Genomic DNA, 27,443 nt, shown 5'->3' with positions numbered 1-27,443 from the left:
GATTCTGTCTAATATCTATTTTGTGTGCATTGATTCTTTGGCGAAGTGTCTGAGACGTTTGTCCAATGTACATAGCAGACAGACACTTTCGGCACATGATGGCATAAATTATATTTCTGGATGAGCAGGAATATGTGTTCTTGATCTTATAACTGAATTGGTTAGGTCCAATAATGGTATCAGCAGAGTGAATATGTGGACAAAGCTGGCAACAGGGTTTATTGCAAGGGAAAGTTCCAGGGTTGGTATTAGTGTGGTATGTCCTATGGTTGTTGGTAAGAATCATCTTGAGGTTAGGTGGTTGTCTGTAGGAGACTATGGGTTGGTCTCCCAGAGCATGCCAATTTTCTTCCACTATTTGATCTGAGGAAGTGAGTCTGGCCCACGAAAGCTCCTCACATAATAAGCCATCTTGTTAGTCTTTAAAGTGCTACATAGTCCTGTTTTTTGTTTCAGCTAGACCAGACTAACACGGCTACATTTCTATCACTATCCAACTATCTATGTTTCTAACGATCTAATCACCCACTACTTACACCTGCCTCTTCCTAACAACTGGTGTTCCCTCCCCCTCAGAGGTATCTTCAGTGCAAGAGGATACCACAACATCCTCTGGAAGAAGGGTCCCAACTACGGGATAGTTTCCCTCTGTTCCCATTGAATGCTCTGTTCTCTTGAGACTTTCATCCTCTTTAAGAGCACTGGGGCTGGAGGTGGGACAGTACTACAGTGTCCCAGAAAGTCTCATCAGCATATCTCTCTACCTCCCTTAGCTCCTCCAGTTCAGCCACCCTGGCCTCCAAAGCCCAAACTCGGTCTCTGAGGGTCAGGAGCTCCTTGCAACGGGTGCACACATACGCAACTCGCCCATAGGGCAGGTAATCATACATGTTACACTCAACGCAATAAACAGGATAGCCCCCACTCTGCTGCTGGGCTTCTGTCTCCATTTTTCTTAGGAATAAGTTTAAGAATAAACTGGGCTTATTAAATGTCTGGAATATAGATTATTATAAAAAAGTTATGTTTAAAGAAGGTCAGAAGTCACTAGTGCCCTCTGAACTCCCTCTCTAAACTCCCTGTTACCTGCTCCTGTTCGCAAACTCTACACATGTTGCAGTGTAGATGTGCCCTTAGAGACTAATGAAACATGTAGATAGCATCATGAGTTTTCGTGTGCCCACCCCACTTCTTCAGATGAATGGAGTTATTAAATAAATAAGGGAAAGGGATGGGGGGGTGGAGAGGGAAGGGAAGAGAATAGTACCTTCTCTATCAGCTTCATATAGAATGGACACTCTCATTGACTATTTCTTCCCCCCTCAATTTCCCCCCCCCTTCTTTTTCCTTCTTTCCCCCGCTAATCCCCCATTTATTTAGAAACTGGACCTTTAATAACTTCATGCATCTGAAGTAGTGAGTTGTGCCCATGAATGCTCAGGATACCATCTACATGTTTTGCCTGAGGTGCTGCAAGACTTTTTTTTTTAAGTTTTTTCATATCTAACCATCACACTGATTAAGCAGGGGACTTTGACAGGGGGAACAGCATGCCATGCAATTAATTAAGACATATGTACAAAGGCCAAGATTACCTGGGCAACCTCAACTAAGGCATTTTCTAATCTGAGTGCTTTGCACACTTAGCTTTTTTTTTTTTTTTTTTTGTATTTTTTGGGGGTGTGTGGAGGGTGGGGAGGAGAGAGAGTGTTTGTATTTTACAAAATAAAAAAATTCTATCAGATGCAAGAATTTGCTAAGTAAAAATAGAAGATGTTGACCTGCCCATGTAATCAGATAGGACCCTATTCAATACACAGCATTATATATCGTACAAAATAAGACAGAACTCTTTCACAAACCTGTCTTGCTCCATTCATAACCTCCCAAAAATCATATTTCACAATCACCTATGCATTACAAATAAAACTGTCCATTTAAGTGGATTACCTATAGGATGTTCAGAGATATTTCCGTCAGCTTACACAGACATTGCCAGTGACACAATTGTAAATCATTAATTTAAACAAAAAATAGCACATATTGGTGAAATCATTGTTCTGAACAGTTGTAACTCAGACACATCAAAAATTATTTTCACCAGACCATTGAAAGGACAATCTCAGACCTGAAACACACATTTCAGCCATATACTATTAAAGCAACTAAAGCAATTTTAAATGAGTTTCAGTAAATACTCATGATTGCAGAAAGGCACATTTTCTCCATTTACCACAGCCAAATCATTTTTTATTTGCTCAAGTGAACAAGAAAAAAAAAATCACTCCAGGAATGAGAAATGGTAAACATTTGGCAGTGTTATAAATATTCACAAATGACCTTTAGATTGAAAACTCTTAAGCAATCTTGACAATAGAGTTCATACCAACTTAGCCTGTTAAGTTTTTTCTGCAACATGAGGAAACTCAGGGCATTAAAGCAAAGTATCCTCACTTTACAGAGCCTTAGGACTTGTCTCCACTACATGGGGAATTGATGATGCAGTTGCTTGGATGTGATAAATTAATTTCTGAGCATTCTCTCGTCAACTCTGGTACTCCACTGGGATGAGAAGAGTAGCCAGAGTCAACGGGAGAGCAGCCCACACTGACCTTATTGCACAGAAGACACTGCGGTAAGTACGTTGACTTCAGCTACGCTATTTGCGTAGCTGAAGTCATGTGGATTAGATCAACAGAGTGGGTTAGTATAGACGAGGCTTTACTATCTGCTAAACATACCAGATCAGTTCTGCAACCCTGGTTCATTCACTTACACAAAGTAATCAAAGGACTGTTTGCATGAGTAAGGAAGGATCACAGAGTCAGATTTACAGTAATTATGTGGAATTGCAGTTTTATATATGTAGGCCTGAAAAAAAAAATTCTGACAGTATTAGCCCCATTTATGTCACTGTCCACTTAATTAACATGTTCCACTAGAGACAGCTTATGTATCATTCGCTCAGTAAGCATGTGTATTTTCTCATCATCTAAAGCAATAGTTCACAAACTGTCGGTAGGGTCCCCAAAGTGAGCAAGGACCCTCTCTGAATGAGGTCACCAGGGCTGGCTTAGACTTGGGCGGCAGGGCTCAGGTTGGAGGCCTCCTGCCTGGGGTTGAAGCCCTTGAGATTCTACTTTGTCTCCCCTATCCAGAATGATGGGACTTGGGCAGGCTCCGGCTTTGGTCCCCACTCTGTGAGTCAAAGTATTCTTTGTTGTCTGAAGGCAGACGTATAGCAATGACGTTTGAGAACCCCTGATCTAAAGTAGGGAGCTCAACAACAAAGCAGAAACTAGTAACTCCCTGCAAGGTGACACCAACAGTCCTTCCAGTCTTGAGTCTCCGCAACTCCATTCTCCCCAAATTCTTGAGGACTAGACATTCAAACTGTTCTCCTCCGGTTTAAGCCACCTAGGCCCCCCAAAAACCATGTGAAACCAGCCCTCCAATTATCAGCTCACTTGGGCACAAACACTCCGCACAATCTGCCCACCAGAGGCCTACTTGGGATAAAAATAAGCCATATGTTTAGTTAATAGGGGGGAAAAAAAAAATCACAGATTCAAAGATGAAATAGTAATGGAAGGCAAACATATACAAGTTAGACAGAAAGCAAACAGAGACACCACCTCAGGCTTTACACTTCCGTATTAGATAAAATCCCTTGTCTAATACAATTTACCTTTTGCCTTGCAACAGTTTTCCTGCATGCACAAACAGATTTCTGACGAGAGGCTGTCCTTCAGCTTCTGGATGAAAACCTCAGTTTCAAGCCTCCTCTTTAAAACTACTTTTTTTCCTTTCTGCCTGCCCTTTCCTGGCATGTCATTCATAGTTATTTAGAGTAGGAAAAATCCGTCTTGATTTAATAGCCAGGGGTGTCTCAATCTTCCCATTAATTTAATGATCTGTCATTGCCTCTTACTGGACTGGATGGTTACGTGGAGTTGGTTTCCTGCAAATACCTGGCTAGGCTGGTGACCCTTTTTGCTGTGAAGTTCTAGCAGAAGTTGTATTACAATTTTCTATATGAATAAATAGACACATTCATAACCATAGTCTGTATACATATAGAATAATGACCATCAAGTTCAGACTATTACAAGCGGCCACAAGAGACATCTTACCCAATATACTTTATTGTACAGGTTGTACCTCCCTTAACCAGGACTCCCTGTCTGGCAGCAGCCATGGTCTGGCATGGACCATGGATGTTCCTGGAACACAGAGCCCAGGAACAGGGAGGTCTCTGGCAGCAGGGCAAGAACACATAGGGGGCACCAGTGACTCAGCCAGGAATCTAGTGTCGGTGGGGAGGGCGTGAACAGGTAGCACGGAGGGGACTTCTGGCCCCAGCAGAACTCCCTGGCCCATGCAGCTGAGGAGCACCAGCCCAGCAGTGGCTGTGGAGCTCCAGCTGCGGAGAGGGAGCTCTGGCCCTGGCCCCAGTCATGGAGCTCTGGCTGCAGCCCGGGAACACCAGCCCCAGTGGCAGCTAGGATGCTCCAGCTCTAGCCGCAGAGCTCCAGCCCGGGCCACGGAGCCAGGCAGCTACAGAGCTCTGTCCCAGTTGCGGATCTCTGGCTATGGCTCTCCAGCCCCAGCTGGGACAGTGGCATTTAGAGAGCATTGCCATGAAGGGAGGGACCTTCCCAGGTCCAGCAAATCCCCTCCTTTGGGACCAGTCAGATCCCAAGGGTGCCAGACCAGTGAGGTCCAACCTGTACAATAACACAGTATTTAACTGCTCATTTTGGGGAGTTAAACCTTCTGTTCTCCCCTTGAGGTGTCTAGACTCTAATGGTCACAGCTGAGTTCTAGATTAGGGTGACATGTTTAAAACTGAACGATTCTGTGTGTGAGGGGACTAAATGTGCTTTTTAGATACTATTTAAAATGCTGAAAGATGGCCAAAGTCAGTGGCTGGTATGTGACCATGCAAGATCCAAACTCTAGAAAATATCACAGCAAAAGCATCATCCACCAATCCAAGGTTTGATGTGATAAACAGATGTTGTTAGAAGACAGAACAAGGCTAAAGGAAGTCTTCTTGGGCATAGCCGATTGTACCTGATTCACAGTACAAAGCAAGTTATTAACATGCCCACCTTTAGGATAAAAAGTAATGGACAGTTTGGCAAGTGAAGCATTTCCAATATGACCATGAGGTCAATGGTTCTGTCATTGTTTACTGGTCATTCATATTACTTTCTGTTACTAAAGGACTCCACTAAGTGTATTTTTATTCTTTCTTCCTTTAAGGGAAGAAGAAAGTCATTACTGAAAGTTTCTGATCTTAAGCTATAGTCCCAGCAGGCTAATTCTGATTTTACTTTGCAAATGTAACAGAGAACAGCAGGTATGCAAATCTCCATAAAGACAGCTCTATATTAATTCTAACCATAAATATGCAGTCTTCTCTTTGGATGGAAAAAATAGTTGCATCTTCATTTTGAAATCTTGCTTTCCACAACACCCTCTAAAATTCATCTCTACAGGGCTTGACTCCATATCCATACCTTTTGAAGCAGCTGACCTTACTAACAAATCCATCTAGCTTCACCAGCATCTAAAGCTGTTCTAGAAAATACCTTCCAAAGCACTTTTAGCTGTTTATGATTAGGGTCATACGTCCCTTATTGAACACCTTTAACCTCCTTTGCAGAGGAAGCTGAGTATTATCTTTATTAATGAGGCAATTAGGGATAAGAAGTTCAGACGCAGGATGCCCACGAGAGTTTTGGATGCATAACCACAGCTTACCTAACCCTCCCCAGTTCTCCTATATTTGTACAACCTGCCTTCACTCTCCCAAAACCCCGTCTTCCTGCATCTCAGAATTGACACTGTCTAATTACTGGCCTATTAAATTGTAAAAATGTCTATTTTGGTATTTTGAGGCCGTTTTAATGAAACAAAATGCACTCATCACCTTCAGACAAACTCCCATATACAAGCATCTGCCTTTGGATTTTTAAATAAAAAATTAAAGTAATTAATACACTGACTTCCAGAGGTGCCAGATGCCCCCAAATCAGATAAACTCATTTGGTTTAACCATCTCTTTCCTAAGCAATTACAAAATCCTATCACTTCGGCCCATTAATTTTCTTTCACCCTCAACATCTGTGACCTTTGCAGTATGCCTGGAAGCTTAACAAAAATCTGGATAGTTTGGATTTGGGGGGGGGGGGAACTTCTTCAAAGAGTCTTAATTTTGGAACACCCTGATGGTGGAAAGCTATTCCTATCCCTGCTGGAGTAGTGTAATTTGTGGGAGATGCCATCAGGTTGGTTATGGATGTATTAAAGGGATCCTCTTTAGTTTATTTTTTCTTTCTGTTTTCTTTTTCCACATTTCTTGACAAAATTAAACATGGTGTAAGGAGATGAGTCAGACACATTTGGCCTCAGGTATTTAGGACATGACATAGTGCATAAAACTGGGTGGATTTTTGTTTGTTTCTTGTACTTTCTTTTGGGCCATTTCTCTCCCCAACTTTGTTTAAGGTTTCTCTTCCCCCTCCTTTCTAGCTTTGACTGCAGTCATGATCATCTGAGTGGCATAAACTGCTCTCACTCTCCCGTCTCTTTCTCTCTGTTGCAGATCACTAAAACCAAAGCTGTATATTATGCTTTTTTTTTTTTTTGTCATGCCTTTTCTTCCATCTTTGTCATTCCATGGTTTTAATCCAGTGGTTTTTCTGAGCACAATTACAGTTTTTTGCTGTCAGCTTCCTTGTTTGCCTTTTATCTTTCCTGTTTTCATTCACCAGAATCCTTTCTTGTCACAGCTCATCTTTGTTCTGAGTTGCCACCATCTTTCCACTTCTCACTCGTGCATCTTTCCCCCTCACTTAGCAAATTTTCATCGTCTTTTAGCATAAGCAATTTTCTGCTATTTTAAACACATAGCCTGTTTTCTTGTGTGTGAACCTGGCATTTATCTTACTGCTGCCTGTATACACTTTAAAGACTCTCTACATTTGTCCATTCTCCAGTCATATTAGCTCATGGTCCAATCATTGTCTCCTTACACTTTGCTTGATCATTTCAGTAAACTGTATAAACACTTAGGGCACATCAACACACAGGTCTAATGCTGAAATAAGCTATGCAACTTGAGCTACGTCAATTGTGTAGCTTAAGTCAAAATAGCTTATTTCAGCTTTTGGTGCAGTCTACACAGCAGGAAGAGCACTCTTCCTCCGATCTCCCTTACTCCTTGTAAAAGAAGGATTACAGGAGTTGGAGTAAGAAGTTCTTCAGCTCGACATTATATCAAAATAACTGCTTGCTGTGTGGATGTGGACTATGTTACTCTGAAATAACATATGCTGCTGTGTAGACATAGCCTTAATGTTCAAGTTGGATCTGAAAGTCCGAACTGTTTAGTCCAAATAATTCAAGTATTTGAGGAGCCAGCATTAAACCTTTTCTCCAAGAGGATACAATTAATATTTAGGATAGTGAAGTCAGGACATAGTTTCACCAAAAACTGAGAAGTTTTAATGCAAGCTTTATATAATTCTATTTGAAAACAACATATCAGGAGTGTAAACGCAATATGCTTAGAAAAGTATGGCAGACAAGTATAAGAAAACAGAGAAAAATATCAAACAACAAGACACTTTCACAGAAACACACACAAAACATGTATAGTGTTTGCAAACTCCCCCACTCAGAATCCTAGGACCATGTGACTGAAAGTTGTGTACCATGTCTGAACTTGGCTAATAAAATACTTTCGGCTGGCCTAGTGTCAAGGGCACGGCCCCCTCAAGTGGGGTCTCCCCACTAAAATACCCCCACGGATCCCCTTATCAGGGTCTGCGCAGCACAATGGCCGGCATCTGGTCTCAGACACACACACACCCTTGTCCAGATCAATACTGCCCGGGGGCTCGGTCTCTGAGGTGCTCCCCTATTGGGGTAACTACAGCCCTGCAGCTTAGTCCTGGCAGTGCTCCCCTACTGGAGCAACTACAGGCCTGCAGTCTAGTCAATGGCAGGCTCCCCTCTTGGGGAAAATACAGCCCTGTGGCCTAGTCCATAGGCTTCTGGGCCTTCCTCTGCTCCGAGGCACTGCAGAGGGGAAGGGTAGGGGGACTTGGGCCCTCCCACTCCACCGGGTCCCAGCCCAGGGCCCTACTAACAGTGGCTCAGTCCACTGCTTGCTTATGCAGGGGTTTCTCCCCTCAACCTGCCGAGCACTCGGGGGCTGCAAATCCCCGCCCTGGGCTGCTTCCTACCTCCTTGCGGCTCTCTGCTGCCGTATCTCTCCCCTGTCGCCGGGGCCAGGGCTATCGCTGCGGCTGCAGCGGTTGCTGTTGGGGTTGTAGTGACTCCAGTGTCAGTTCAGTCTATGTGGGCTACTCTGGCGCTGGCTCTACAGGTCCTTGCCTTTCAGTGGTTAGCCCAGAGTGAGCTGTCTCAGGGCCTTTTATAGTGCTGCTCACTAGGGAGCATGCCCTGCAAGGGGGGGGGGTGCTCTCAGCCAGCTGGGCCCCGCCCACATAGGATTGCCAGGTGTCCAGTATTCACCCAGATAGTCCCGTATTTTCTACTCCTGTCCGGTAAAAAAAAATTCAGAGAATACCAGACACCTAAAATGTCCAGTATTTTCTGAATTTTTCCCTGGCGAGGAGGCGAAAATGCCACCACCTGGCAACCCTACAAACACTCAGTGCCTGGCCTCCTCCCACCCGGACCCTAACATCCCCAGCCCCACGACCCCAGCCCCCATGCTTACCTGGTTCCCCAAGGCTGCTAGCACTAAATGGCTAAGGGCCAAAAGACCTCGGGGAAGCAATGCTTTCCCCTGGGTCTTAGTGCTCAGCCACTCCCCAGTTCCTATCCCTGTACTCACTCTTAGGCTGTGTCCACACTCAGCGGTTCTTTCGAAAAAAGTACCCTTTTTTCGAAAGAACTTCCCCTGCATCCAGACTCAAGCCGCGTTCTTTCGAAATTATTTCGAAAGAACGCGGCTTTTCTTTCGATGGCGGTAAACCTCGTTTCACGAGGAAGAACGCCTTCCTTCGAAAGTTCCTCTTTCGAAGGAAGGCGTTCTTCAATGTAAAGAGGCCGTCTTCGAAAGAGAGCATCCAGACTCGCTGGGTGCTCTCTTTCGAAAAAGCGGATTTCCTCTATCGAAAGATCCGCCTGCAGTCTAGATGCGATCTTTCGAAAGAGGCTCTTTCGAAAGATGCTTTCGAAAGAGCCTCTTTCGAAAGAAGCCTGCAGTCTAGACACAGCCTTAAAGGGGACATGCTGTTTTAATTCTGTTTTATTTTAATTTTTGGATTTTGGGGCAGGGTAGAATTTTGAGGGGGGTTTTTTGTTGGGTTTTTTTTTTTTTTGTGCTCAACAACTTTGGTCTCCCCCTCTTTTTTCCCCCCTTCAACAGAATTTTTTTCTGTTTTTTTTTTCCAGGGGTGGAAATTTTTGTTTCAACCATCTGACAACCCTACGCCCACAGGCTGATCTACAGTGCAGGCCACAGAGCCCCATCATACCTGGTAATGAAGTTTAAGCTAAATTCAAATATATATCACTCTGAAAAATTGTATTTATTCCTCTCCCCAATCCCCAAAGGTTCCCCACTGTTTCTTGTATGCCTCTGAGTAGGCTTGTCTGTGTTATCCCAGAAAATGTAGAGCAGTAGAGCATTTATCTGGTGTTGTTTGGATCCTTAACTGAAATATTTTTTCTTCATTTAAATCAGGAGTGGGGAACATTTTTTGGGTCAAGGGCAACTGACCCACTGAAAAATCAGTTGGATGGGGGCTACTGGGGGTTGGTGTTCCAGCACGAGCTCCCCAGTGCTAGGGGAGGGAGCCCTGAGCTGGATCCAGGCAAGCCAGGGGACCTCATCTGGCCTTTGACCCATATGTTCCCCACCCATGATTTAAATCATTGCTCTGGGGTGAGGCTGGGGATGAGAGTTCAGGTTGCCATGGGGAGAGAGGACTACCCCAGCCCTCTCTCACTGCAACAACTGGAGCCAGATGAGAACTGCCTCTCCATGGCTGCTCCAGCTGCAGCAGGTAGTGCTGAAAGAGGGATGCATGTCCGGGGGACTGACAGACACACAGACAAAGTCTCTAAAATATACAGTAGATGGCTGTCCCTTTCTCCACCCTAACCCCTACTTCCCCAGTCACCATCTCTAGCACCTTTCTGCTACTGCAGTCACTACACAGTATAACTGTCCCTGCTACCAGAGCCCTCTCCTACCTTTTGATGAAAAACAATCACATTCCAGGCACATCCCATTGTCCTAGCACAACCAAATCCTTACCTTGCTTTATGTTAGAATAACAGGAGGTTGTATACCAAATTTAGTGGTCCTAGCTCTTACCATTTAGTAGGAGTTCGTGTACAGACAGACTCAGACAGACAGACACACAAACCCTCTCATTTATATACTAGATATTGCACTTAGACTCCTGGATAAATTTATTCTCCAAGAGAATATAAATCAGACTGAAATACGGAAGTGCTTAAATTGGGTTTTGATTCCATAAGAACGTAAGAATGGACATACTGAGCCCTAGCATATGTCAATCAGAAGCATATGGACATCCATATGTCCCTGACCATATTGTCTAATAACCATTGATGGACCTTTCTCCATACATGTATCTAATTCTTTTTTAATACAGTAATAGTTTTGGCCTTCACAGCATCCCCTGGCAATGAGGTCCACTGTGAATTGTGTGCAGTACTTCCTTGTTTTAAACCTACTACCTCGTGGGTTTAAAACTCTACTTTTTTAAACCTGCTACCTAGTAACATCATTGGGTGACCCCTGCTTTCACCCCATGAGAGAGAGAAAGAGGTGGAGCTTTAATCCCATAAATTAATGATTATTCATCCACATTTGACAGACAGACAGCCCATGTTGTGAGTAACAGTCATTATAAATAATTATAGTGTAGCAATATAAATTGAATAGATAAACAGGTTGTAAATATTCTCTTTTTGTCTGCCTTTGTTTCAGGATATTTTATGACATAGCACACAACTGAATGGCAATTACTAATTCTCCCTCCCTTCCCCACCAAAAGAAACCCACAAGCTATCAAGGAATCTAGGCTCTGTTTTTTGTTGTTTTGTTTTTCAGAATGAAGCATGCAGCAGCCTACGTAAGATGTCAGGCAAACTGTCCCCTACCCCTGAAAAATACATAGGGTTTTTTTTTCACTGCAAGTATGCCATGCACTATAAATTGCTGCCACGTAAACTACAAATTGTTGCAGTATATATCACTTTAGCATCGGTAGATGCACTGGAATTTGTTGTAAAAGAGACACAAGATACAAGCAGGCATGTGTTATGTTTACTATATATACCAGTACTGAACTGCTGTAGCTGTTTGGAACCTACAATTATCAGAATATTTCAAAGATCATGTTATAGGTGCTAAGAACAGGGATACTGAGGCTGCTGATGAGGTTTTCATCATTACAGGCTTTACAGCTTGGTTCAATGGCTCTCAGCACCCCTACTCTACAAATTGTACGTGTGCCCAGGAATAATTTCTCTCACATAATTCAGTTCCTATTCTGGTCTCTGCTGGTAAAAAGAAAGTGACTAGGAAGCCAGTTCTGACTTCCACAGCAAAAACAAAGAACACTAAAGTTATGAGATGCCTAAGCCGTGACTTGGAAGTATTCCTAGACATAGATTAACCTCTGACCATATTTTATGGGACTACATTGTGGCTTCTTCTGCCCACCAAGATCTGACAAAACAGAAACATAGAGAAGACACTGTTCTTCCATTATACTGTACAGAAATACAACTGTTTGAGTCATTGCCTGTTGCTGAAGAAACACAGATGAGAAATTACCAAAATTCATGTTAATGTTTCCAGCTATTATGTGATTTGATGTTTCTTTATTTTGAAAGACTGAACTGGTTAGAAAAATCTACCTACTCACCATTACCATTATGCTGCTGCAACTGACAATGAAAATTGATATTTGACTTGCCCATTAACAGAAAAAAATGTAATTCATTCCAAGCAAGAGTGGAAGTAGAATCTTGCTAAACTGCTTTAGAAACTAAACGCTCTCATTTGCTTTAGTATTAAACAATATTCACTGTTTTCAGATTATTTCTTTTTTGGAAGTCCTTTTCACGTTTTCTGTTTAAGCTGCTTCTTACCTATCCATCCTCCCCCCCCCCCCCCCACCCCTTACTTCATTCAAATAATTTAATTATTTGGGAATATGTGCTTGATTTTAATAGCTTTCATGTTCTTTTACTATAATTATGTATTGATATTTGCTTACAGCCTCACACTATCATGTGTGTTTCCATCTCCAGTTTAAGGGCATTTAACTTATATATCTATACCCAGGAACAAAGGAATTGCCACAATGGATCGGGCCAATGACCCACCTTGTGCAGTATTCTGTCTCTGACACTGCAATATACTAAATGTTTCACAGGATGGGGAAAGAAACCCTGAAACAGGAAATTGTGAAATAACTTGCCTGAATAGCAGTTTCTTGCACCATTTTCCCCCTCCCCATTACTTCATGCCCTATGCATGAGGGGTCCCAGACCCTTGAATTTTTTTATATATATAAAAAAATCCACTGACTTATGCCCCTCTTTTCTCTCACTATGTCTTTCGCACTAAGGACTTGTTTAGGTGGGGTCTCCACTAGGGCTGTCAATTTATCTGCATTAATGCCTGCGATTAACGCAGGACAGAGTTAACACATTAAAAACATTAACATTAATCACAGGTGTTAATGCTGCACTGCTCATTTGAAGTACTGCTTTGGTGCTTCAAAAGGGCAGCGCATTAGGAGCCTGGGATCGGCTGGAGTCCCCAGCTGACCCCAGGTTCCGTGCAGCGCTGCCCCTTTGAAGTGCCAAAGCGTTACTTCAAAGGGGCAGCGGAACGCGGAGCCGGGGATCAGCTGGGGCACTCCAGCTGATCCCCAGCTCCGCATTCCACTGCTCCTTTGAAGCATCAGAGTGGCACTTCAAAGGAGCAGCAACATGGAGCTGGGGATCAGCTGGAGTGCCCAGCTGATCCCCAGCTCTGGGTTGCTGCCCCTGTGAAGTGCCACATTGATGCTTCAAAGAGGCAGTGCTGCATGGAGCCTGGGGTCAGCTGGGAACTCCAGCTGATTCCAGGCACCGTGCAGCACTGCCCTTTTGAAGCATCTGAGTGGCACTTCAAAAGGGCAGCAACACGGAGCCGGGAATCAGCTGGGAACTCCAGCTAATCCCCAGCTCCATGTTGTGCTACCCCTTTGAAATACTGCTGAAGCGTTTCAAAGGGACAGCACACGTGATTAATTGTGATTACATTTTTTAATCACTTGACAGCCCTAGTCTTCACCTAAAACATAGATGAATCTAGGTACAACAACTCAAGTCAACATAATTCCCACTGTATACACAGCTAGCTGGACAGAAGAATTCTCCCATTAACCTAGCTACTGCCTCTCAGCTATGAATTTACTACAGCAATGATTAAAAACCCCTTTTCTCACTTTAGTATGTATCTGCATTACACTAGTACGGGGAGGGTGGGCACCTAAGGCCCAGAGGCTGGATACAACCCTCTTCCCCCCAGCTTACCTGGATCCCCCCCCAGCATTGGGGAGCCCGCACTGCTCCAGCCCCTCCGCTGCTATGGTAATCCTCCCTTTGGGGCTGGAACACACAAAATCTACTCGTCTGGACCCTCCTTGACTCTGGTGTGTGAGGCAAATGTGGGGAGTGTCTTTCTCCTTCTCAGTTGGAGGTCACAACAGTGAGGGTTTGGGTTTTCTTTTTGCTTCTCCCTTGTGTGCAGCCCCAGAAACTGATTTTTCTGTGGGTCAGTGGCCCCCTAACCCAAAAAAGGTTCCCTGCCCCTGCACTTCTAGCATAGACATACCTTTAAACTAGAAAATATTGCTGCTCTAATTATTCTGGATAGTTAAAGCAGTCACCCACCATGCCCACTTCCATCCCATCCCCAAATTCAGATGCAGGTATTCCAGGATAAAAGCATTGACTCTAGTATAGCTTTATTTTGCTTCTTGAACCAAGGTAAGCTATACCAGTATAACTGCATCCACACTGGGGCCCACTCTATAGTAAGAGGTGATAGCTGTGTCAGTGAAAAAAACTCCCTGGCTGACATGTTGGAGTTAAGGTTGGAGTTGGAGTTAAGTATGACTACGTTGCTCAGCGTGATGTAGTTATAGCAAAATAAGTGTGTAATATAGACCTTGACCACTGGTGTAATGATACCAGTAAAAAGTTACCTCCCCTGTAAAACTTTTCTAGTATAAAATAGGCCTAAGTAACTACTGAAATCATTAAAAAACCCTCACACTTTGAGACAAGTTTGCTGATTTCAAGCAATATGCTACTACTAAAAGTCCTCTTTCTTGAGCATTTATCAAAAATACATGTGTACGCAAAGTTAAGAAAGCTTAAAGAAGAAACATCAAACCTTAAATTCCCACAACTTAAAAAGCAGCCCTCTACATGCAGAGAGCTTTCCTGAACGTTGTTACTGATCCAGAAGTAATGAAGTAGGAGGTAACATGACCCAGAGCACAAGTCACCTCTCTCCCCTAGTGCATACATTTGGAGCTCAGCAACTACCATCTGTCTGGTCTTCTGTTTACAATCTACTGAAACAGGATCTCTGAAAGATGATCATGTTAAAGCAAAATATACAAGTTTAACCCTTAAATATGGAGGTTTATTGTATTTTAGGTTTTTTTCAGAGTAATAAAAAAAGCTTTTTTAAAAAATACTGCGTAATAAAAATCAACATTACAATAAAACACTATAAAAATCATTCTAAATTATGAATGATATATATACATGTACACACACCTTATAGAAACACAATACAAAGCAAATCTCTGGTCAGCTTTTGAGGGAAGACTTTTTAGGTAAACTTTAATGGGAAGAGCCACTTACCTGTAAACAATAATCAGACATCATATACACTTTCCTCAACTCCACAGAAGTAACATCAAAACTGCCACTGATTTAGAAAAGGATCAGGCTCCTGTATTAATATTCATATAAATTAAAATAATAAACACTAAGCTAACTGAAAGCCCAAACTAGCACTTGTGAAAAGGTAGCATATGGGTATATGCTCTGCTTTTGAGTTTTAGGAACTTAAAATTGACACACAGTTACTAAGCAAAGACGTGTGCACATGTTTAACTAATGCTCTTGGATGGGTCCCATTGAAATGAATGATGCTACTCACAGCATGTAGGACTGAACTCACCTATAAACATACCAAAGACATTTTTGCAAAACCCAATTTTTTTAAGAGGCCCAAACTAAAAGATACCTTTTTATTTAGACTGGTACTGCAACATAAGGAACTAGAAAATTCCATTCTTTAGCCATATGCCCCAAAGTAAAATATTTATTTCAGAATATGTTGCAGGATCTGAAATGTGTATGCTGTATATCACTGCATGGACCAATGGAGACCTGATGATAACTAGGGTTTTTGAGTGACAATGAAATGCAAATAAGTAGTATTATAACATAGCTAACAATGTAATTCTTTACGTATAATTAGTACTGTAAATGAGCATTAATTAGTATTGTACATTGTTATCTCATTGTGAGAAGTTTCTTTCAAGCATCAAAATACCTCTGATGTTTACATATTTGTTTAAGAGTAAACATCAGAAAGCTCTAATTTTTAAAAATTCATTGTATTGTATCTGTTCACCTGAGAAGAATTATAATTTCAGATGTTCTTAGTAAATATTCTTATGAGGTTACCTTTTTCATTTTTGACAAGGAATTACTTAGCATTGTAGTTCTTTCAAATATTAAAAAGTTTATCCATTATGTTCAAACTTTTGAAAAGATTTTATTCCATCAGAGCTTAGCTTGTGGAGAAGCATAAGACACCTTTAAAGTTTGGCCAGTGCAAACTGCAAAAAATATTATTCATGAAGATTACCAAGTCCCTCTCAAATACTCTGATTAAAATCCATGTCTACCAGAAACACTCTACTGATGGTTTATAAGTTCCCCTCCACACCCACTCCCATCCCTCACAACCCTCACACTTCTTTATCCCTCATAGCAGCTATAAAAATATGAATAGTTGTCTTCCATTTTCTGCACAGCTTCTTTCATAAACTTCAAAGACAATTTCCTTCCACAAAATTGAAAATGTTGTTGTTTAAGTTGAATAGTGTTTTTCTGTTTATTAGAAAATGCTGGTGTCACGTCAACAAAGGTTTAAATTATGTGAGACAACTGGAGATGATGGGCAACAACTATTCTTTACGGGCAAACAGCCTTTTGAAACACCCTCCACAAATGGTTAGATCACTACAGCATCCGGAGGGGATAGAGGAAAGAAAACCAGTCATCACAGGTTTATTACTGGTCATCATTCTCTATTGTCTCCAACACCAATAAACAAAAGGGTTCTACATGGGTAGTAAAATATGGAATAAATTGAAATATGAAGATGGCCAAGTCAAAACCTGAGAACCCAATGGTTAACATAATAAGGAGCATTTGAAAGACCGTTCTTTCAAATCACTACTGAAAGTATTAATGTAGAAAAAAGGCAAAGCGAATGTACTGCATTATTAATATTCAGTGTACAACTTCAGAAGTTATGTAAACCAAAAATGACAGCTCTGAATACAAGCTATGCTACTTTTAAAAGCCCTTAAACAAGTACTGAGTTTACAGTGTTTCTCCCCCCAAACCCATTTTTCCCCATACAGGTAAAAATGTAATTATGTTCTGCTCTAATTCGTGTCATATTTAATAGCAATTTATTATCTTTTTATGGGGATCACCATGGTCTAAGACATTTTTAAAATAAGTATCACAGCCATACACACAGAACACAAAGGGGTATCCCAGAAGATTAGCTGCCTTCTAGTTACCCAACAAACCTGTACTCTTCTCTACAATGTGCCTGAAAGATAAATTTATCATTTTGACATTCAGCTATTGTTTGAACAAAGAAAACCACAAAAAATGGGTAAAGGTTTTATCATATATTGCATTGTGATTGTTTAATACAACATATTCAAGCTATTTAAACCCTACCTGTATCACTTTGAATAATACTATTTGAGCTCCTCCAGAGAGAGTTTATCGTGTGCAGACCACAGATGCTAGATGCATTCATGAACTGCCTGATAGTAGCCCTCTCTTTTCCAATCAAAAGACGCTTTTAGCTCTGGTGATGCGAGAATGTACAGTTGAACAGTGACCAAGACATCAGTAAAGAAGTATTTATAACCATTTTTACAGAGAGTGTATTTCAAAAGAAATCAAAGTCGGTACTACCCCAAAGCACTTTGAAGGAAGAAGAACAAAAAGTACTGAAGACAGAGCAGAAACTAGACAGTAAAAAAAAAATCGGCTGTTTTTATTTCACACGTGCAGTTAAATCCCAATTGCACACAAGGTCGCAAGTTGTTTGAAATCAAGATATTCACAGCACAAAGTTCTGCTAGGAGACGTAAACCTTTCAAACAAAGTGTGTGCATTTTAACTGCCGATTTCATCTGCTTCCTTCAAACTCTTTTGCAGCGTTTGTTTCATGCCACAGAAGCGGCACTTCATGCTTTCGCAGCAAGCGTTTCAACTAGGCTTGCCAGTGGGTTATGTTCCCAAAACAGGAGTGTAAATGAGACCTCACGGCAAAGGATCTTAGCCAGCAAGTGCCCGGGCCGGGGAAGCAGCTGGGAGAGGCTCGCAGCGGACAGAAGCCCGCGAATGTCTTCCTTGGCCGGCTGCATGCGCCGGCTTGGGGGGAACCGCGCTGCAGACTAGCAGCCCCCGCGCGTGCTGGACTCGCGCATCTCTGAACAGGTAGAAGTGCTCTCGGCGCTAGCAGTCCGGAGCGGGCTTTGGGGACTTCCCAGGTGTCGGTACCAACCCGAGCCCGGCTGGGGGCCGCGGCGCGGTCAGAGTTTGTTGAGTGTTTTTAATAAAATAACCAGCTGGGGAGGGGGGGGGAGGTGCCAGTCACCCCAGCGCCGCGAGCTCCTGCCGCCCAGGTCCCTGCACGGCCGGAGCCCCGCGCCCCACGCCTGGGCACTGCACGCAGCCCGCGGCTCACGTGACGGCTCCCACTGGCCTCCCCCATCTGCCTGCTCCCCCAATTCGCGTCCGCTTTGGGGCGGCCAAGTCAGCCCGGGGGCTGCGGCTCCCGGCTCAGAGACGCGCACTTACCAGCCCGGCCTCAGTCTGCCAAGGGGGCGGCGAGCCGCGGCGCGCTTGCCCGGGCGGAGGGAAGATGGTGCTGCGGCAGCAGACCACCCATCCCAGCGCGTATGCAACAGCCGAGAGGGGTTAAGCTCTGGAGGTGGAACAAGCGCCGTCTAACGCCACCTGCTGTACAGCGCGGCGGCGTCATTGGCTGCCAGGTGGCTCCCCGAGGCAAGCGGGCGAGCCAGCCACAGCCTCCCGCTCCCCGCCCTTTCCGGCACTAATGAGTAGGAGAGCAGCGCCCCACGGCAGCCTGGGCTGGGTCGGGGGGGGGGGGGGTCTTCCCCCTCTTCTCTCCCCTCAGGTGCCTGGTGGAAGCTCTACACCTGCCCTGCTTAGTGCAGCACCAGGGGCAACAAAGTCATTCATGATCCCCCCACCCTTCACCAGACAGCTCAGATCCTTTCCCTGGGCAGGAGCGGGGAGGACAGGGCCCAGGCCTAATCTCTCTCCCCCCACCCCAAGCACAAGTGGGGGACATAGAGGGAGATGGAAGACAGAAAGTTCAGGCCTCACAAAGTTAGGCAAGTAGGTCCCATTTCCACTGGCTGGTTTCCCATTCCCTCTGCTCCTCCACAGTAGCAGCTAGTCTGCCTGTCACCCACCCCAGAAGCAGAGGATGCCTAGTGGGGAATGCACAGAGGAAAGAGCAAGCAGTGCCTTATCTCTTGGTGTGGTGGGGAAAAACCCCTAAGGAAGTGGATCCCCACTACACTGGAAGTGAGACTAGATAAATTCATGGAGCTTAGGTCCATAAAAGGCCCAGGGGGTAGAAATGGTGTCCCTGGCCTCTGTTTTTCAGAGGCTGGAGACAAATGGCACGAGACACATCACTTGATCATTGTCTTCTGTCCACCCCCTCCGGGGCACCTGGCACTGGCCACTGTCAGCAGACAGGCTACTGTGCTAGATGGACCTTTGGTTTGACCCAGTACGGCCATTCTTATGTTCTTATGACTAGCATATAGAAAAGATTTTGGCCAAAGCCAGTCATTTGCACTGAAATGTCACAATTTTTTTAAAAAATGCATGGAAAAAATAAAAGCAGTTTTCCACACTCTTCTTATACCTGCGAAAGAGTCATGTGCGTCCAAAGCAAGAGTAGGTAAATGTCCCAAAGAATATCTTGTCTCACTAGGGGAAGAGATAGAGGCTCAATAACATGAACTTTTATCTGGTCCACCAGTACTGGCTTTACACTGGGGGTGTGTCTAGACTACAGAGTTTTGTCAACAAAAGTGGACTTTTGTCGACAAAACTATACCTGCGTCTACACTACCGCTGAGTTCTGTCGACATAACATCGACAGAACTCAGCAGTTTTGTCGACGCTGGTAAACCTCATTTTAAGAGGCATAACGCCTTCTGTCGACAGAGTTTCTGTCGACAGAAGGTGTTATTGCATGTAAACTGTCCTTTGCGTCTACACTACCATGTCGACAAAGCAGCTTGCTTTGTCGACAGAACTGAATGTAGTGTAGACGCTCTTTGTCGACAGAAGTTTTGTCGACAGTATCTGTCGACAAAAGCCTGTAGTCTAGACGTACCCTGGCAGCCCCATTCCTTCACCTGAGGTAGATCAGTACAGCTAGTGTCCTACGTTTTCACCACCTCCATTAAGCAATGTTTTCAGAGTTCTTGTTTGACTTGTCCTCCTCACATAATGCCAAAGTGATATTTTGGACAAGCCTTTATCACTGATGGCATCGCTCCAACAAGTAATCTCCTACTTTACCTGTTACATCACTCTACCAGGCTGAGATCCAGGTTCGATTTGGGGGAGGGAGGTCAACATCATGTCAGCACAACAACCAAGTTCAGGATCTATTTGACCTTAACCCCTCTGTACTGTTGTACAGCTGCAAAACATAGACACTATTCCACTCAGACTGGGCAAAGCTGGAGCCTTTCCACACAAAATACAAACTTCATTCACTGGGCACAAAGTGAAATGACTTCATTAGTAATGCAAATATTTACTGTTGCTCTGGTCAACATGGGAGCCATTGTCCACAGACCATGCTTTTCGAACATATCGTGAGAATGCCACAAGACTTTCCAACGAACACTGTTCTCTGGCTGGCTAGTAACATTCGGGATAAAATTCCACCCACTGAGAGGTGGAGGCAGCCCAGAGGGAGACCCCTGATTAAATGGGTTCATCACTTCTGTGCCAATGTCAAGCCCTTGCAGCCACACAGAAATGGACCAAATGTGAATGATGGCTATGGAGCCAACTATTTGGCTATGCACTGAAAAAGAAAATACCCATCACAGTACTCATTGTTTAATCTCAAAATTAAAACTCAAGTGTGCAAGTCAGTTATAGGGAAGTGAGCAGGACTGAATTGCAAACGGCCAAGTGATCTGAAATTCCATGGGATGTAGGAGCCTGCAGCTTCCAGTTGCTATTTGTAATTGTGGGAGCAGCCTAGACAACACAATGGCAGTTCAACATAGTGAGCAGGTATGGTTATTCCTGTGTTGGAGTGATGGCAAAAAGGTCAGGAAAATGGCACGGTGGTCTGTCAGAACAGAATATGGCTCTTATTTAAGTAGTCCTGTAGTGAGGGTCCCCCCTTTTCTCTTCACTCTGATCATCTGAGGAAGTGGATTTTGCCCACAAACGCTCACGATACTATATATATGTATCTTTGTAAGTCTCTAAGGTGCTACAGGACTACTCATTTTTAAAGTTAAAGACTAACACAGCTATTTATGTAGATATTTTATAGTGACACTTGGGGAAACAAAGAGATAGTTTTGCTAGAGTAAGAAACAACTCAGTAGCAAACAACCTGCTTTTTGACCAAGAAATAGATGCACTGTCTTTGCATGCTTTGCTATAGCTGAGGTAATAGTACCCCTGAAGAGGTCTGATTATATCTTCACTCCAACAGAGAGCAGCTGTGGTAAATCCATCAGGAGCAGCTGCAGCAAGAGAAGAAACCTCCTAAGCTCCTTCCTATGAGACATCTTCTCCTCAACTCACTTTATCTCTTCAGCCAAGTGCAAGAAGAGGAAGTAGGTGATAATCCCTATGGAACACAGCACTTAACACTTATCTGGTGGGTGATAAATGCTGCATTCTACAGGGATTAGCATGGAAACTTCGCTATAAACAGAATAGAAATCCACTGAAATGCACTTAATCAGTTGAACACTTTTACTTCTCTATATGGCATGCCTATAATAGACTCAAGGGCTGTGTCTACATTGGCGCGATCTTGCGCCAAAGCGACCACTTTTGCGGAAAAACATGCTGCCTGTCTACACTGGCGGGGAGTTCTTGCGCAAGAACACCGATGTTCTAATGTGTGAAATCAGTGCTTCTTGCACAAGAACTATGATGCTCCCACTCAGGAATAAGCCCTCTTGCACAACTGTTCTTGCGCAAGAGGCCAGTGTAGACAGGCAACATGAATTTCTTGCAAAAGAAAGCCTGGTGGTTAAAATGGCCACCAGAACTTTCTTGAGCAAGAGAGCATCTACACTGGCACGGATGGTCTTGCACAAAAGCACATCTCTTGCGCAAAGGCACATGCCAGTGTAGATGCTCTCTTGCACAAATACTTTAACGCGAGAACTCTTGCGTTAAAGAGTATTTGCGCAAGATCATGCCAATGTAGACGTAGCCGTAGTGTTTACAACCAGAAGGAACTATTATGATCATCTAGGCTGACCTGCATAACAGAGTCCATAGATCCACAAACAATTACAGTGATCTGAAGAAACTTCAAAAACAACAAATAGTCTTGTGCACCTTAGAGACTAACAAAAAAATGTAGATGGTATCATGAGCTTTCATGGGTACAACCTACTTCTTCAGATGAAGAGCTCTGTGTAAACATAAAAGCTTGGCTCTCTCACCAACATAAGTTGGTCTAATAAATACTACCTCACCTACATTGTTTCACTGAGCTACAACATATCTTTCAAAAAGAAACTCAGTCTTGATCTGAAGAGTTTAGATGCTGGATAATCCATCATACCAGGAGGTAATTTGTTGCAATTTTAATTATAATGACTGCTAACAATTTGTTCCTTGTTTGTAGTCTGAATTTGTCTACCTTCATCTAGATCCTGTTATATCTATCTGCTAAACCCAACAGCCATCTATTGTCAGAATCTCTCATAGGTAGGTACTCATAGACCATAATAAATGTAAAGTCTTACCTTTCTCTTAGACAAATTAACTGGCTTATTGAACTTCATAAATCTCTTATATATTTAATAAACCCAATCAATAATTCAACATTGAGTGAACTTTTTATATTGAGCACAATAAAATCACAATATGGTATTTTCTTCAGCATTATCATTGTATTCGTCATGCAATATTTAAGGCACTTCCATGATGACTCATATGGGTGAGATTTTCAAAAGCACTTAAATGGCTCAAGAGCACAAATTATATTGACTTTCAAAATTACGTAAATGCTTTTGAAAATCCAACCTTGTATTTTCAGGGGTTTAATTATAGTACAAGAAAACTTCAAAGTGGCCAAAGTTCTCAAATGAAGGAGAAATATTGATTTTTGGGTAAAGTCTGTCACTTTTTCAGAAAGAAATAAAATATTCTTCTCATTCATCACTGATGTTTTTGGATGTTCCAGAAAAGCTACCTTAAGTGAAGTCAACCAATTTTTTATACTCAGTAATCCTTTTCCTTATATTTTAATGTTCACACTCAGTTAACCAAGCATCAAATGACCGTACTAGGGTTGTCAAGGAATTTAAAAAAATGTACTGTGAGTAGGCACTGTACAACCACATAATAAGAGAGTCTTGGCCCTGAAGAGCCTATTATTTAAATAGACAAGACAGCCGAAGGGTAGGAGGGGAAATAGAGGTACAGAGAATTGCTCTATATAAATCAGTAGCAGAGTCAGGAATAAAACCCAGGCCTCTTGACTTCTAACCACATGGCCTATCCACTTGGGAATACACATTTCCTTCTCTTTGTCAGACATCTTCCTGAGAAGTTCCCTGGAGAGAAAAGCCCACTTAAGTAGATAGGCAGTTAATGTACCTAGGAACAGTTCTGGAGATCTCATCAGTCCAGTTGCTAAATTAGTTGCCAACCTCCATTGTAGCAGCACTGATGGGGTGTGTAGTGAGGCAAAGGAACTGTTTGTGCAAGAACAAGTTTATCCTGAGTTGAAGCAGGGGTACAACCTGGTGCTTGTATCAGCTTTGTCAATCTACATTAGGCATTTACACTAATGCATCTATGCTGGTGCTTGGTCTACCAAAGCTAAAATCCCCAGTAATCTAATCCCATAGATGTAAAGCAAGCCCCTTCAAAATACAGAGGTGCATACAGGAGGCTGGGAGGTGGTAATAAAGCAAAAAAAAGTGTCACTTTCCTCTGACTGCCAATTCCTTTCCCAGAATATATTCTGGCTCAGCTCCTAACCCCTTAAGAGTTTGTATTTCCTCAAAGCCTTTTGGAGAAAGAGATCTTCCAAAAGAAGTGTATGAAGTAAACAAGAAGGAATAACTGCACTGGTCAGTTTGAATCACAGAGACTCAATGCAGAGAGAGAGTATGAGAAAACAAAAACCAGACTGTACTGTGAGAGGATCTTAGAAATCTAATCAACTTCCTGCCTTTCAACCCAGTTCATTGTTTTCTCATTTAGGAATTGGATGATTGTCCTGTCATTCCTGCTCATCTTGTTAGATGGGTCTGCTTGTAGATCTGCTTGTCTCGAGTAAAGGAGAATGGAACCTAGAAGAGAGTACTGGAAGTACTGAAATAATTCCCTTTTATGGATTATTAAATCAGATTAAAATGGCAATAAAAAGCCACTTAAATGACATAATGGATCAAGCAAATCATGACCTGTTTTTTGTAGACAATGTAGACTGGAGTTTGTTACCATAACTTTGGCAACTCTACAGTTTAAAGCCCAGTTCCAAGGGAATTGGGCAGGAAGTCCCAGGTCTATCTTCAGCAAGATAGGCAGAGGAGCCTTCCTGCTCTGGTACCCTCTCCTCTGGTCTGCTATATCCTGGACTGCTTTACAAGTTAATTAAAGGATGGGGTTTCAAGGACAAGAGAGAGAAGGAAAGGAAGCTTTAATATAATAGTTTGTATTTAAGAGTCACATCTCTGAGTATGCTTCTTCCATACTATAAATAGTAAAAAAAAAACTGTGTGTGAAGTTATCAAAGAAACAAAACCTTCCCTTATTTGTCTTAAATATGGCCAAACAATTCACTACGAATTGTATTAATCACATTATATTGTTTGTTAGAAAGTCTTTCAGAAACTGATCCAGTTGTTCATTGAATGTTTACAGGTAAGTTGGAACCAATAATTCTCAAGGCTAGTGCTTATGTATGATCTGTTTATTTCAACTTTCCTTTTTTTTCCCTCTCTTCTTTATTCATATTGCAGGAGTGTTTATATAATAACCCAGGGTACTGTTTCTGCCTCCTCTATGAATGAGTAAAACATTTTAATTCAATATGACAGAATTCAATTGTATTTAATTTCAACAGATATTATAAGTGTTTATTATTAAGCATTTTTCCACTTTTATCAATTTAAATATTCATACTTGTGGGAAACATGGGGTGGTTCAGGCAATATTATTATATGATAGTAACTATTCAAACAGTTAAAGCTTTATAACCATTAAAACACAAATTGTCAAAACCACATGTTAAAATATACAAAGTAAATAACCTTAAATCAAACTCTAAGTTCTCAAGCAGCCTTTTTCTTATTTTGTCTACCTCTAAATTCTGATCATCACTTATAGATTTTTTTTCTGTTCATTTGCCAATATTGACCAATAAAAATGTAATCTTTCAGGCCTAATTTTAACACAAGGAAACAATGAAGGGTTAAAAGAAGAAATTGAGTATTTTTAGTGTTCATTTCTGTGAGAATAATTATTCATTCTGAAGTCTGATGGACTTTCTGGATATATAAACACTTTGACAAATACCCAGCAGTTATTCATACATTCACAAATAAGTAAAAATGGCTCCACAAATCAGAACAAACCAAGTTAGTTACTGTTATTCATGAATCAGATTTATATTTGTTGTTTTAAGTGGTAGAAGATTTTGGTGGTGGTGGTGTATTTACAGTGTTCTACCAAAGCTGGTCTTAGTCCCCCTCCTAGAAAGAAAGAAAGAAAGAAAGAAAGAAAGAAAGAAAGAAAGAAAGAAAGAAAGAAAGAAAGAAAGAAAGAAAGAAAGAAAGAAAGAAAGAAAGAAAGAAAGAAAGAAAGAAAGAAAGAAAGAAAGAAAACAGAGAACTTTGTACCATATATGTATCCAGAATACTGAAACTGCAAACACATGGCAGATTTTTCAAGTACTAAATGCCATACATTTTCTGTTGCAATAATATTAAATTAAATAGTACAGTCAACATACATGACACTGTAAACTGTAAGAAAAAAGACAAGCAGAACATGGATCCCAACCCAAAAGACTTTATGGGAAGTGTTTCAAACAGGGCAAGAGGCAAATGTTTCAAACAGGGCAAGCAGCAGGTAGCTGTAATTATTGGGGCTTTAATACTTCATGGGAAAGTTGGTTTTGAAAACTGTCTTGAATCTGTTTGTTCCAGAAGTTCTGTGAATGATCAGAAGCTACTTTAACAGTCTATTTTGTGCTTGGATTACAAGAATGTGAAAAAACCTGCCCTATTACCCCTAGAGATGGCCCTTCAGAAATCAATGCTAATGAACAAAGTGCAGCACTGGGAGCTTGCATCTCCTTTGCTGTACCAGTTCTGTGCATTCACAGGGGATTCTTTGAGTGCCATTATTTAAAATTAGAGGGTGGATAAAAGAAAGAGATGAAGTCATTCATCCATGTTTCAAATAGGGTCATATCTCCCTGTCAGATTTAACAGGGATTAACAAATATTCAGTTTAATAATGTTCCTATTTGGAGGGCAGAAATCAATTATCTCACATAATGGAGGGATTTATCAAGACACCAACCATAATTTGGTAGCAGTGCTGACTTCAATATACACTTGGGTAGTGAGCTCTGTAAGAGGTGGGAAAGCTCTGTAAGAGGTGGGAAAGAGGCATGATATATAGGTAGAATATTAACAGTGGTTCTGGATCAGATAGTGGCTTGCTGGTCACCCTGTAGAGAAGCAGCCCATTACATCTGGTCCCTTCATTATCTCTACATACCATATTGGGTAACACATATTGCCCATTGCATATCAGGTACTGGGGAAAAAAAGAAGTTTAGTTTAAAAAAAGAGATTTTTTTATAGCAAACATGCAAATAAATAAACTGTTTTGTTTGAAATTTACTGATCTCAGCTAACTTCTCTATTTGACGTTCTAAGAATTAAAATGTTTGAGGCTGGGGGGAAGGTCTGCTTTTTCTTCCTAATGGGAAACTTGCAAAAAGGCAAGATCCTATAGCAGGGAGAGTCCCTCTTAGAACTTCATATGTTATAAGGTTAACTTTTTCACTCTGGAGCAAGAAAAAAATACATTTAATTTTACATACATAGTTACCATTCTGGATGCTGGATATAAGCCAACATATAGCTATTTAATGCAGTGGATCGTAAATATGATGTTTGCATGATTTATACAATAGTATGTGTAATGTAGAACTAGAATATATAATGTAGAATGTTTCAGATAATGTGATCTGTTTAGATGGAACCTGCCAGCCACCCTTTCCAATTAGCAGAAAGGAATCACCTAGAGCTATTGTTAGATACACATCATGTAAGCTGTCCATGCCTGACTCTTTATGATCACCCTTTTACCGTAAGGTTAATCTCTTTTATTATAAGAAAATCTCCGTATGACAAGAAGTAAGTGTGAAGGCCATTGTTGGATCCAGTTGGTCAAGGGAAGAGGGAGAGACTTAGAGGTGCCCCTTATACCTGACAAATAACAAGCAATGGATTGATGACCCTGAAGATGAGTCAAGCGCCTCTTAGAACAGGATGAGATTTAACCAAAAACAGAATGTGGCCAAATCCAGGGTATGTCTACACTACAGCGTTAATTCGAACTAACAGATCCAGACTAAAAAATTAGTTCGAATTAGCGTTTTGCTAATTTGAACTAGCATGTCCACATTAAGTGGACCCTGAACCGGGCTTAAGGATGGCCGGAAGCAGTGCTGGCAGGGCATCAGAGGAGGACTTAGAGCTTGGAGATGCTGTCTCAGGCTA

General features: G+C 42.1%; 1 protein-coding gene across 1 annotated transcript in view; it reads right to left on the bottom strand.

Annotated features, from left to right (window-relative positions):
* The window catches only part of THSD7B (thrombospondin type 1 domain containing 7B), a 623,878-nt gene extending 605,448 nt beyond the window's left edge, over nucleotides 1-18,430 (bottom strand). The window contains exon 1 of the mRNA XM_075933305.2: nucleotides 18,226-18,430. The gene's annotated coding sequence lies outside the window, so the exon portion shown is untranslated. The remainder of the gene's footprint in view (nucleotides 1-18,225) is intronic.
* Nucleotides 18,431-27,443: the final 9,013 nt, after the last annotated feature.

The sequence above is a fragment of the Pelodiscus sinensis genome, chromosome 7 (assembly GCF_052426305.1).
Source record: "Pelodiscus sinensis isolate ZL-2025 chromosome 7, ASM5242630v1, whole genome shotgun sequence".
NCBI lineage: Eukaryota > Metazoa > Chordata > Testudines > Trionychidae > Pelodiscus > Pelodiscus sinensis.
This window is presented reverse-complemented; position numbering and strand designations above follow the sequence as displayed.